At 45.6% G+C, this 12,519-nt stretch overlaps 5 non-coding genes across 5 annotated transcripts; all 5 read left to right on the top strand.

Moving 5' to 3' along the window:
- Positions 1–1,421: 1,421 nt before the first annotated feature.
- LOC130351296 (U2 spliceosomal RNA) lies at positions 1,422–1,612 on the top strand. Its single transcript, XR_008888032.1, has one exon. It is a non-coding gene; the product is annotated as a U2 spliceosomal RNA (small nuclear RNA).
- A 2,090-nt stretch (positions 1,613–3,702) lies between these two features.
- On the top strand, positions 3,703–3,893 carry LOC130351295 (U2 spliceosomal RNA). Its single transcript, XR_008888031.1, has one exon. It is a non-coding gene; the product is annotated as a U2 spliceosomal RNA (small nuclear RNA).
- Positions 3,894–5,980: 2,087 nt separating this feature from the next.
- On the top strand, positions 5,981–6,171 carry LOC130351294 (U2 spliceosomal RNA). The gene has a single exon (XR_008888030.1). It is a non-coding gene; the product is annotated as a U2 spliceosomal RNA (small nuclear RNA).
- A 2,089-nt stretch (positions 6,172–8,260) lies between these two features.
- Positions 8,261–8,451, top strand: LOC130351293 (U2 spliceosomal RNA). The gene has a single exon (XR_008888029.1). It is a non-coding gene; the product is annotated as a U2 spliceosomal RNA (small nuclear RNA).
- Positions 8,452–10,537: 2,086 nt separating this feature from the next.
- On the top strand, positions 10,538–10,728 carry LOC130351291 (U2 spliceosomal RNA). Its single transcript, XR_008888028.1, has one exon. It is a non-coding gene; the product is annotated as a U2 spliceosomal RNA (small nuclear RNA).
- Positions 10,729–12,519: the final 1,791 nt, after the last annotated feature.

Below are 12,519 nucleotides of genomic sequence, written 5' to 3'. Positions count from 1 at the left end.
TGATGCATCAGAAGGTGCGAGGCCCTTGCTAAATTCTGTGCACAGACTTTGAGATCTATACTTTAGACTGTATCTAAACCTGCTCCAACATGGACTGACATTCTGGCCTACTTTCAGCCGATGCGACTTGTCTGTCGCTGAACAGTCGCTTTTTATGTATTCAGCACCTATGTATAATGTTGTAAAAATGCTCTAGAAGCTAAAGTCGCAGAAATGTCACACATATTTGGCCTGCAACTTTCTGTGCGACAAATTCAGACAGGAAAAATCAGTATAAATCCTTAGAAAATTATCCCCCAGTGTCTCCATCTGCTGGCGGTATTGAATAAGCATTGCTGCACTGATGGGGTATGCATTAGACGAAAAAAAAGAAGAAAAAGAAGAATAATACGCCCAGAAAAGAGGCGAAAAGGAGAAAAACGTAAAAAAACGTGAAAAAAAAGTAAGAGGAAGAGAAGGGAAAAAAAGGTGGAAATGGGTTTAAAAGTGATTTCGGCGGAGAAATATATATATATATATATATATATATATATATATATATATATATACGCGCACACACACACATATATATAAACGTATTCTCCGTTGAGATATTGCAGCCGCTGCTGTGTCCAGGCCCAGGAGCCTTAGCACTGTGCTGTGATGTCACTCAATACCACTGACATCACTAGGTGTAAACAACATCTCTCCTTTGCTGTGTATGTGACTATGGAGCTGTTTGGTGATGTCGTCTATTATGGCCTTCATAGAAGCAACAGGAGATTGTTGCATCCATCTAGAACCCTCAGAACTACAGTGCTATGATGTCACTCACTTCCACAGGCCTTGCAGAGTGTAAACAACAACAACCCAGCTTTGTTGTGTATGTAACCATAGGGATTTGTGATGTCACCTAGAACCTTCACAGCAGCGACAGCTTTATGAGGAGCATCAGCACTGCTCTGCCTGAGCAGAACCATCACCGCCATAGGTTGTCAAATAACCCGGATTTAACCCACACAGGTAAGTCCAATGGGGTGCAGGCATGTCCTCTATGCTTACAGCTTCCCGTGGGTGTTGGTTTGATACCGTTTGGGGACAGCCAAGGAGGCATCTGCAGGCAACAAAGGTAGGTGTGTGCTTGTGTGTGTGTTTCCTATGCAGATCCTAAGCCCAGTGTCACATGCAAGTAGGAGGAGTAAGAAGGGTTCCTGGCAAATCCGGGTTATGGATTGCATTTAAAAAGGCCCCGTGGGAGTGCAATGGGCCCCTGTCTTGCTGCTTAGCAATAATGGTATGGGTTTAGGTTCTGCTGTGTGTACTGGTGGTTGACTGCCCCCCAGCCCAGAGTGTGCATGGAAAATTGTCTGGCAGCCTCCCTGACAGCAAGCAGTGATAGTGCCCATGAAGGGGACCTTGTTGGGCCCGCCCCTTTCACGGTTATCGCTTCTCGGCCTTTTGGCTAAGATCAAGTGTAGTATCTGTTCTTATCAGTTTAATATCTGATACGTCCCCTATCTGGGGACCATATATTAAATGGATTTTTGAGAACGGGGGCCGATTTCGAAGCTTGCTTCCGTCGCCCTATGCATTGACCCGATATGGCAGTATCTTCGGGTACAGTGCACCACCCCCTTACAGGGTTAAAAAGAAAGATTCCTACTTTCATTGCTACCTGCTTGCTGGCTAGCCAGCTAGCCAGCCCTGTGGGCCTTGCTGCTGCTGCTGCAGCCAAAAAACAAAAGGTGGTGCTGCTGCTGCTTCTGCTGCTTCTGCTTCTGCTTGTGTCTGGCCGCTGTTGGAGCGTCCAGGCACAGGACTTCTGCTGCTGCTGACTAAATGGCCTCCTTAATTGGATCATTTGAGTAGCCAGCACACCTGTGCAGGTAGGGCATGACATGATAGGCAGCTGCCTTGATAGCGGGTGGGTGCTGAATGTTCCTAATTGACAAAATAAGATTAATGCTTATGAAGAAATATAAAATCTCATCCCTTCCCCAATATCGCGCCACACCCCTACCCCTTAATTCCCTGGTTGAACTTGATGGACATATGTCTTTTTTCGACCGTACTAACTATGTAACTATGTAACATAACATGGGGGGGGTCTCCTGGCTGTTCACACAGGTGTGTCATTGCTGTACATTGACCATGCATTGCTTCTGTGGTATTGCAAAGGCAAAGACAAATGCTTCCAGCCATCCATTGCACTAATGGATTGGTCATCAGCTGGCTGTCTATGTCCCGCATCAATATAGACCAAAGTACAGAGGGTTAGGCTATGCTATTGTGCACCTACCTGATGCATCAGAAGGTGCGAGGCCCTTGCTAAATTCTGTGCACAGACTTTGAGATCTATACTTTAGACTGTATCTAAACCTGCTCCAACATGGACTGACATTCTGGCCTACTTTCAGCCGATGCGACTTGTCTGTCGCTGAACAGTCGCTTTTTATGTATTCAGCACCTATGTATAATGTTGTAAAAATGCTCTAGAAGCTAAAGTCGCAGAAATGTCACACATATTTGGCCTGCAACTTTCTGTGCGACAAATTCAGACAGGAAAAATCAGTATAAATCCTTAGAAAATTATCCCCCAGTGTCTCCATCTGCTGGCGGTATTGAATAAGCATTGCTGCACTGATGGGGTATGCATTAGACGAAAAAAAAGAAGAAAAAGAAGAATAATACGCCCAGAAAAGAGGCGAAAAGGAGAAAAACGTAAAAAAACGTGAAAAAAAAGTAAGAGGAAGAGAAGGGAAAAAAAGGTGGAAATGGGTTTAAAAGTGATTTCGGCGGAGAAATATATATATATATATATATATATATATATATATATATATATATATACGCGCACACACACACATATATATAAACGTATTCTCCGTTGAGATATTGCAGCCGCTGCTGTGTCCAGGCCCAGGAGCCTTAGCACTGTGCTGTGATGTCACTCAATACCACTGACATCACTAGGTGTAAACAACATCTCTCCTTTGCTGTGTATGTGACTATGGAGCTGTTTGGTGATGTCGTCTATTATGGCCTTCATAGAAGCAACAGGAGATTGTTGCATCCATCTAGAACCCTCAGAACTACAGTGCTATGATGTCACTCACTTCCACAGGCCTTGCAGAGTGTAAACAACAACAACCCAGCTTTGTTGTGTATGTAACCATAGGGATTTGTGATGTCACCTAGAACCTTCACAGCAGCGACAGCTTTATGAGGAGCATCAGCACTGCTCTGCCTGAGCAGAACCATCACCGCCATAGGTTGTCAAATAACCCGGATTTAACCCACACAGGTAAGTCCAATGGGGTGCAGGCATGTCCTCTATGCTTACAGCTTCCCGTGGGTGTTGGTTTGATACCGTTTGGGGACAGCCAAGGAGGCATCTGCAGGCAACAAAGGTAGGTGTGTGCTTGTGTGTGTGTTTCCTATGCAGATCCTAAGCCCAGTGTCACATGCAAGTAGGAGGAGTAAGAAGGGTTCCTGGCAAATCCGGGTTATGGATTGCATTTAAAAAGGCCCCGTGGGAGTGCAATGGGCCCCTGTCTTGCTGCTTAGCAATAATGGTATGGGTTTAGGTTCTGCTGTGTGTACTGGTGGTTGACTGCCCCCCAGCCCAGAGTGTGCATGGAAAATTGTCTGGCAGCCTCCCTGACAGCAAGCAGTGATAGTGCCCATGAAGGGGACCTTGTTGGGCCCGCCCCTTTCACGGTTATCGCTTCTCGGCCTTTTGGCTAAGATCAAGTGTAGTATCTGTTCTTATCAGTTTAATATCTGATACGTCCCCTATCTGGGGACCATATATTAAATGGATTTTTGAGAACGGGGGCCGATTTCGAAGCTTGCTTCCGTCGCCCTATGCATTGACCCGATATGGCAGTATCTTCGGGTACAGTGCACCACCCCCTTACAGGGTTAAAAAGAAAGATTCCTACTTTCATTGCTACCTGCTTGCTGGCTAGCCAGCTAGCCAGCCCTGTGGGCCTTGCTGCTGCTGCTGCAGCCAAAAAACAAAAGGTGGTGCTGCTGCTGCTTCTGCTGCTTCTGCTTCTGCTTGTGTCTGGCCGCTGTTGGAGCGTCCAGGCACAGGACTTCTGCTGCTGCTGACTAAATGGCCTCCTTAATTGGATCATTTGAGTAGCCAGCACACCTGTGCAGGTAGGGCATGACATGATAGGCAGCTGCCTTGATAGCGGGTGGGTGCTGAATGTTCCTAATTGACAAAATAAGATTAATGCTTATGAAGAAATATAAAATCTCATCCCTTCCCCAATATCGCGCCACACCCCTACCCCTTAATTCCCTGGTTGAACTTGATGGACATATGTCTTTTTTCGACCGTACTAACTATGTAACTATGTAACATAACATGGGGGGGGTCTCCTGGCTGTTCACACAGGTGTGTCATTGCTGTACATTGACCATGCATTGCTTCTGTGGTATTGCAAAGGCAAAGACAAATGCTTCCAGCCATCCATTGCACTAATGGATTGGTCATCAGCTGGCTGTCTATGTCCCGCATCAATATAGACCAAAGTACAGAGGGTTAGGCTATGCTATTGTGCACCTACCTGATGCATCAGAAGGTGCGAGGCCCTTGCTAAATTCTGTGCACAGACTTTGAGATCTATACTTTAGACTGTATCTAAACCTGCTCCAACATGGACTGACATTCTGGCCTACTTTCAGCCGATGCGACTTGTCTGTCGCTGAACAGTCGCTTTTTATGTATTCAGCACCTATGTATAATGTTGTAAAAATGCTCTAGAAGCTAAAGTCGCAGAAATGTCACACATATTTGGCCTGCAACTTTCTGTGCGACAAATTCAGACAGGAAAAATCAGTATAAATCCTTAGAAAATTATCCCCCAGTGTCTCCATCTGCTGGCGGTATTGAATAAGCATTGCTGCACTGATGGGGTATGCATTAGACGAAAAAAAAGAAGAAAAAGAAGAATAATACGCCCAGAAAAGAGGCGAAAAGGAGAAAAACGTAAAAAAACGTGAAAAAAAAGTAAGAGGAAGAGAAGGGAAAAAAAGGTGGAAATGGGTTTAAAAGTGATTTCGGCGGAGAATATATATATATATATATATATATATATATATATATATATATATACGCGCACACACACACATATATATAAACGTATTCTCCGTTGAGATATTGCAGCCGCTGCTGTGTCCAGGCCCAGGAGCCTTAGCACTGTGCTGTGATGTCACTCAATACCACTGACATCACTAGGTGTAAACAACATCTCTCCTTTGCTGTGTATGTGACTATGGAGCTGTTTGGTGATGTCGTCTATTATGGCCTTCATAGAAGCAACAGGAGATTGTTGCATCCATCTAGAACCCTCAGAACTACAGTGCTATGATGTCACTCACTTCCACAGGCCTTGCAGAGTGTAAACAACAACAACCCAGCTTTGTTGTGTATGTAACCATAGGGATTTGTGATGTCACCTAGAACCTTCACAGCAGCGACAGCTTTATGAGGAGCATCAGCACTGCTCTGCCTGAGCAGAACCATCACCGCCATAGGTTGTCAAATAACCCGGATTTAACCCACACAGGTAAGTCCAATGGGGTGCAGGCATGTCCTCTATGCTTACAGCTTCCCGTGGGTGTTGGTTTGATACCGTTTGGGGACAGCCAAGGAGGCATCTGCAGGCAACAAAGGTAGGTGTGTGCTTGTGTGTGTGTTTCCTATGCAGATCCTAAGCCCAGTGTCACATGCAAGTAGGAGGAGTAAGAAGGGTTCCTGGCAAATCCGGGTTATGGATTGCATTTAAAAAGGCCCCGTGGGAGTGCAATGGGCCCCTGTCTTGCTGCTTAGCAATAATGGTATGGGTTTAGGTTCTGCTGTGTGTACTGGTGGTTGACTGCCCCCCAGCCCAGAGTGTGCATGGAAAATTGTCTGGCAGCCTCCCTGACAGCAAGCAGTGATAGTGCCCATGAAGGGGACCTTGTTGGGCCCGCCCCTTTCACGGTTATCGCTTCTCGGCCTTTTGGCTAAGATCAAGTGTAGTATCTGTTCTTATCAGTTTAATATCTGATACGTCCCCTATCTGGGGACCATATATTAAATGGATTTTTGAGAACGGGGGCCGATTTCGAAGCTTGCTTCCGTCGCCCTATGCATTGACCCGATATGGCAGTATCTTCGGGTACAGTGCACCACCCCCTTACAGGGTTAAAAAGAAAGATTCCTACTTTCATTGCTACCTGCTTGCTGGCTAGCCAGCTAGCCAGCCCTGTGGGCCTTGCTGCTGCTGCTGCAGCCAAAAAACAAAAGGTGGTGCTGCTGCTGCTTCTGCTGCTTCTGCTTCTGCTTGTGTCTGGCCGCTGTTGGAGCGTCCAGGCACAGGACTTCTGCTGCTGCTGACTAAATGGCCTCCTTAATTGGATCATTTGAGTAGCCAGCACACCTGTGCAGGTAGGGCATGACATGATAGGCAGCTGCCTTGATAGCGGGTGGGTGCTGAATGTTCCTAATTGACAAAATAAGATTAATGCTTATGAAGAAATATAAAATCTCATCCCTTCCCCAATATCGCGCCACACCCCTACCCCTTAATTCCCTGGTTGAACTTGATGGACATATGTCTTTTTTCGACCGTACTAACTATGTAACTATGTAACATAACATGGGGGGGGTCTCCTGGCTGTTCACACAGGTGTGTCATTGCTGTACATTGACCATGCATTGCTTCTGTGGTATTGCAAAGGCAAAGACAAATGCTTCCAGCCATCCATTGCACTAATGGATTGGTCATCAGCTGGCTGTCTATGTCCCGCATCAATATAGACCAAAGTACAGAGGGTTAGGCTATGCTATTGTGCACCTACCTGATGCATCAGAAGGTGCGAGGCCCTTGCTAAATTCTGTGCACAGACTTTGAGATCTATACTTTAGACTGTATCTAAACCTGCTCCAACATGGACTGACATTCTGGCCTACTTTCAGCCGATGCGACTTGTCTGTCGCTGAACAGTCGCTTTTTATGTATTCAGCACCTATGTATAATGTTGTAAAAATGCTCTAGAAGCTAAAGTCGCAGAAATGTCACACATATTTGGCCTGCAACTTTCTGTGCGACAAATTCAGACAGGAAAAATCAGTATAAATCCTTAGAAAATTATCCCCCAGTGTCTCCATCTGCTGGCGGTATTGAATAAGCATTGCTGCACTGATGGGGTATGCATTAGACGAAAAAAAAGAAGAAAAAGAAGAATAATACGCCCAGAAAAGAGGCGAAAAGGAGAAAAACGTAAAAAAACGTGAAAAAAAAGTAAGAGGAAGAGAAGGGAAAAAAAGGTGGAAATGGGTTTAAAAGTGATTTCGGCGGAGAAATATATATATATATATATATATATATATATATATATATATATATACGCGCACACACACACATATATATAAACGTATTCTCCGTTGAGATATTGCAGCCGCTGCTGTGTCCAGGCCCAGGAGCCTTAGCACTGTGCTGTGATGTCACTCAATACCACTGACATCACTAGGTGTAAACAACATCTCTCCTTTGCTGTGTATGTGACTATGGAGCTGTTTGGTGATGTCGTCTATTATGGCCTTCATAGAAGCAACAGGAGATTGTTGCATCCATCTAGAACCCTCAGAACTACAGTGCTATGATGTCACTCACTTCCACAGGCCTTGCAGAGTGTAAACAACAACAACCCAGCTTTGTTGTGTATGTAACCATAGGGATTTGTGATGTCACCTAGAACCTTCACAGCAGCGACAGCTTTATGAGGAGCATCAGCACTGCTCTGCCTGAGCAGAACCATCACCGCCATAGGTTGTCAAATAACCCGGATTTAACCCACACAGGTAAGTCCAATGGGGTGCAGGCATGTCCTCTATGCTTACAGCTTCCCGTGGGTGTTGGTTTGATACCGTTTGGGGACAGCCAAAGGAGGCATCTGCAGGCAACAAAGGTAGGTGTGTGCTTGTGTGTGTGTTTCCTATGCAGATCCTAAGCCCAGTGTCACATGCAAGTAGGAGGAGTAAGAAGGGTTCCTGGCAAATCCGGGTTATGGATTGCATTTAAAAAGGCCCCGTGGGAGTGCAATGGGCCCCTGTCTTGCTGCTTAGCAATAATGGTATGGGTTTAGGTTCTGCTGTGTGTACTGGTGGTTGACTGCCCCCCAGCCCAGAGTGTGCATGGAAAATTGTCTGGCAGCCTCCCTGACAGCAAGCAGTGATAGTGCCCATGAAGGGGACCTTGTTGGGCCCGCCCCTTTCACGGTTATCGCTTCTCGGCCTTTTGGCTAAGATCAAGTGTAGTATCTGTTCTTATCAGTTTAATATCTGATACGTCCCCTATCTGGGGACCATATATTAAATGGATTTTTGAGAACGGGGGCCGATTTCGAAGCTTGCTTCCGTCGCCCTATGCATTGACCCGATATGGCAGTATCTTCGGGTACAGTGCACCACCCCCTTACAGGGTTAAAAAGAAAGATTCCTACTTTCATTGCTACCTGCTTGCTGGCTAGCCAGCTAGCCAGCCCTGTGGGCCTTGCTGCTGCTGCTGCAGCCAAAAAACAAAAGGTGGTGCTGCTGCTGCTTCTGCTGCTTCTGCTTCTGCTTGTGTCTGGCCGCTGTTGGAGCGTCCAGGCACAGGACTTCTGCTGCTGCTGACTAAATGGCCTCCTTAATTGGATCATTTGAGTAGCCAGCACACCTGTGCAGGTAGGGCATGACATGATAGGCAGCTGCCTTGATAGCGGGTGGGTGCTGAATGTTCCTAATTGACAAAATAAGATTAATGCTTATGAAGAAATATAAAATCTCATCCCTTCCCCAATATCGCGCCACACCCCTACCCCTTAATTCCCTGGTTGAACTTGATGGACATATGTCTTTTTTCGACCGTACTAACTATGTAACTATGTAACATAACATGGGGGGGGTCTCCTGGCTGTTCACACAGGTGTGTCATTGCTGTACATTGACCATGCATTGCTTCTGTGGTATTGCAAAGGCAAAGACAAATGCTTCCAGCCATCCATTGCACTAATGGATTGGTCATCAGCTGGCTGTCTATGTCCCGCATCAATATAGACCAAAGTACAGAGGGTTAGGCTATGCTATTGTGCACCTACCTGATGCATCAGAAGGTGCGAGGCCCTTGCTAAATTCTGTGCACAGACTTTGAGATCTATACTTTAGACTGTATCTAAACCTGCTCCAACATGGACTGACATTCTGGCCTACTTTCAGCCGATGCGACTTGTCTGTCGCTGAACAGTCGCTTTTTATGTATTCAGCACCTATGTATAATGTTGTAAAAATGCTCTAGAAGCTAAAGTCGCAGAAATGTCACACATATTTGGCCTGCAACTTTCTGTGCGACAAATTCAGACAGGAAAAATCAGTATAAATCCTTAGAAAATTATCCCCCAGTGTCTCCATCTGCTGGCGGTATTGAATAAGCATTGCTGCACTGATGGGGTATGCATTAGACGAAAAAAAAGAAGAAAAAGAAGAATAATACGCCCAGAAAAGAGGCGAAAAGGAGAAAAACGTAAAAAAACGTGAAAAAAAAGTAAGAGGAAGAGAAGGGAAAAAAAGGTGGAAATGGGTTTAAAAGTGATTTCGGCGGAGAAATATATATATATATATATATATATATATATATATATATATATACGCGCACACACACACATATATATAAACGTATTCTCCGTTGAGATATTGCAGCCGCTGCTGTGTCCAGGCCCAGGAGCCTTAGCACTGTGCTGTGATGTCACTCAATACCACTGACATCACTAGGTGTAAACAACATCTCTCCTTTGCTGTGTATGTGACTATGGAGCTGTTTGGTGATGTCGTCTATTATGGCCTTCATAGAAGCAACAGGAGATTGTTGCATCCATCTAGAACCCTCAGAACTACAGTGCTATGATGTCACTCACTTCCACAGGCCTTGCAGAGTGTAAACAACAACAACCCAGCTTTGTTGTGTATGTAACCATAGGGATTTGTGATGTCACCTAGAACCTTCACAGCAGCGACAGCTTTATGAGGAGCATCAGCACTGCTCTGCCTGAGCAGAACCATCACCGCCATAGGTTGTCAAATAACCCGGATTTAACCCACACAGGTAAGTCCAATGGGGTGCAGGCATGTCCTCTATGCTTACAGCTTCCCGTGGGTGTTGGTTTGATACCGTTTGGGGACAGCCAAGGAGGCATCTGCAGGCAACAAAGGTAGGTGTGTGCTTGTGTGTGTGTTTCCTATGCAGATCCTAAGCCCAGTGTCACATGCAAGTAGGAGGAGTAAGAAGGGTTCCTGGCAAATCCGGGTTATGGATTGCATTTAAAAAGGCCCCGTGGGAGTGCAATGGGCCCCTGTCTTGCTGCTTAGCAATAATGGTATGGGTTTAGGTTCTGCTGTGTGTACTGGTGGTTGACTGCCCCCCAGCCCAGAGTGTGCATGGAAAATTGTCTGGCAGCCTCCCTGACAGCAAGCAGTGATAGTGCCCATGAAGGGGACCTTGTTGGGCCCGCCCCTTTCACGGTTATCGCTTCTCGGCCTTTTGGCTAAGATCAAGTGTAGTATCTGTTCTTATCAGTTTAATATCTGATACGTCCCCTATCTGGGGACCATATATTAAATGGATTTTTGAGAACGGGGGCCGATTTCGAAGCTTGCTTCCGTCGCCCTATGCATTGACCCGATATGGCAGTATCTTCGGGTACAGTGCACCACCCCCTTACAGGGTTAAAAAGAAAGATTCCTACTTTCATTGCTACCTGCTTGCTGGCTAGCCAGCTAGCCAGCCCTGTGGGCCTTGCTGCTGCTGCTGCAGCCAAAAAACAAAAGGTGGTGCTGCTGCTGCTTCTGCTGCTTCTGCTTCTGCTTGTGTCTGGCCGCTGTTGGAGCGTCCAGGCACAGGACTTCTGCTGCTGCTGACTAAATGGCCTCCTTAATTGGATCATTTGAGTAGCCAGCACACCTGTGCAGGTAGGGCATGACATGATAGGCAGCTGCCTTGATAGCGGGTGGGTGCTGAATGTTCCTAATTGACAAAATAAGATTAATGCTTATGAAGAAATATAAAATCTCATCCCTTCCCCAATATCGCGCCACACCCCTACCCCTTAATTCCCTGGTTGAACTTGATGGACATATGTCTTTTTTCGACCGTACTAACTATGTAACTATGTAACATAACATGGGGGGGGTCTCCTGGCTGTTCACACAGGTGTGTCATTGCTGTACATTGACCATGCATTGCTTCTGTGGTATTGCAAAGGCAAAGACAAATGCTTCCAGCCATCCATTGCACTAATGGATTGGTCATCAGCTGGCTGTCTATGTCCCGCATCAATATAGACCAAAGTACAGAGGGTTAGGCTATGCTATTGTGCACCTACCTGATGCATCAGAAGGTGCGAGGCCCTTGCTAAATTCTGTGCACAGACTTTGAGATCTATACTTTAGACTGTATCTAAACCTGCTCCAACATGGACTGACATTCTGGCCTACTTTCAGCCGATGCGACTTGTCTGTCGCTGAACAGTCGCTTTTTATGTATTCAGCACCTATGTATAATGTTGTAAAAATGCTCTAGAAGCTAAAGTCGCAGAAATGTCACACATATTTGGCCTGCAACTTTCTGTGCGACAAATTCAGACAGGAAAAATCAGTATAAATCCTTAGAAAATTATCCCCCAGTGTCTCCATCTGCTGGCGGTATTGAATAAGCATTGCTGCACTGATGGGGTATGCATTAGACGAAAAAAAAGAAGAAAAAGAAGAATAATACGCCCAGAAAAGAGGCGAAAAGGAGAAAAACGTAAAAAAACGTGAAAAAAAAGTAAGAGGAAGAGAAGGGAAAAAAAGGTGGAAATGGGTTTAAAAGTGATTTCGGCGGAGAAATATATATATATATATATATATATATATATATATATATATATATACGCGCACACACACACATATATATAAACGTATTCTCCGTTGAGATATTGCAGCCGCTGCTGTGTCCAGGCCCAGGAGCCTTAGCACTGTGCTGTGATGTCACTCAATACCACTGACATCACTAGGTGTAAACAACATCTCTCCTTTGCTGTGTATGTGACTATGGAGCTGTTTGGTGATGTCGTCTATTATGGCCTTCATAGAAGCAACAGGAGATTGTTGCATCCATCTAGAACCCTCAGAACTACAGTGCTATGATGTCACTCACTTCCACAGGCCTTGCAGAGTGTAAACAACAACAACCCAGCTTTGTTGTGTATGTAACCATAGGGATTTGTGATGTCACCTAGAACCTTCACAGCAGCGACAGCTTTATGAGGAGCATCAGCACTGCTCTGCCTGAGCAGAACCATCACCGCCATAGGTTGTCAAATAACCCGGATTTAACCCACACAGGTAAGTCCAATGGGGTGCAGGCATGTCCTCTATGCTTACAGCTTCCCGTGGGTGTTGGTTTGATACCGTTTGGGGACAGCCAAGGAGGCATCTGCAGGCAACAAAGGTAGGTGTGTGCTTGT

This window comes from Hyla sarda, unplaced genomic scaffold (genome assembly GCF_029499605.1).
Source record: "Hyla sarda isolate aHylSar1 unplaced genomic scaffold, aHylSar1.hap1 scaffold_966, whole genome shotgun sequence".
Taxonomy (NCBI): Eukaryota; Metazoa; Chordata; class Amphibia; order Anura; family Hylidae; genus Hyla; species Hyla sarda.
Note: the sequence above shows the minus strand (reverse complement) of the source record. Positions and strands in the feature narration are given on the sequence as shown.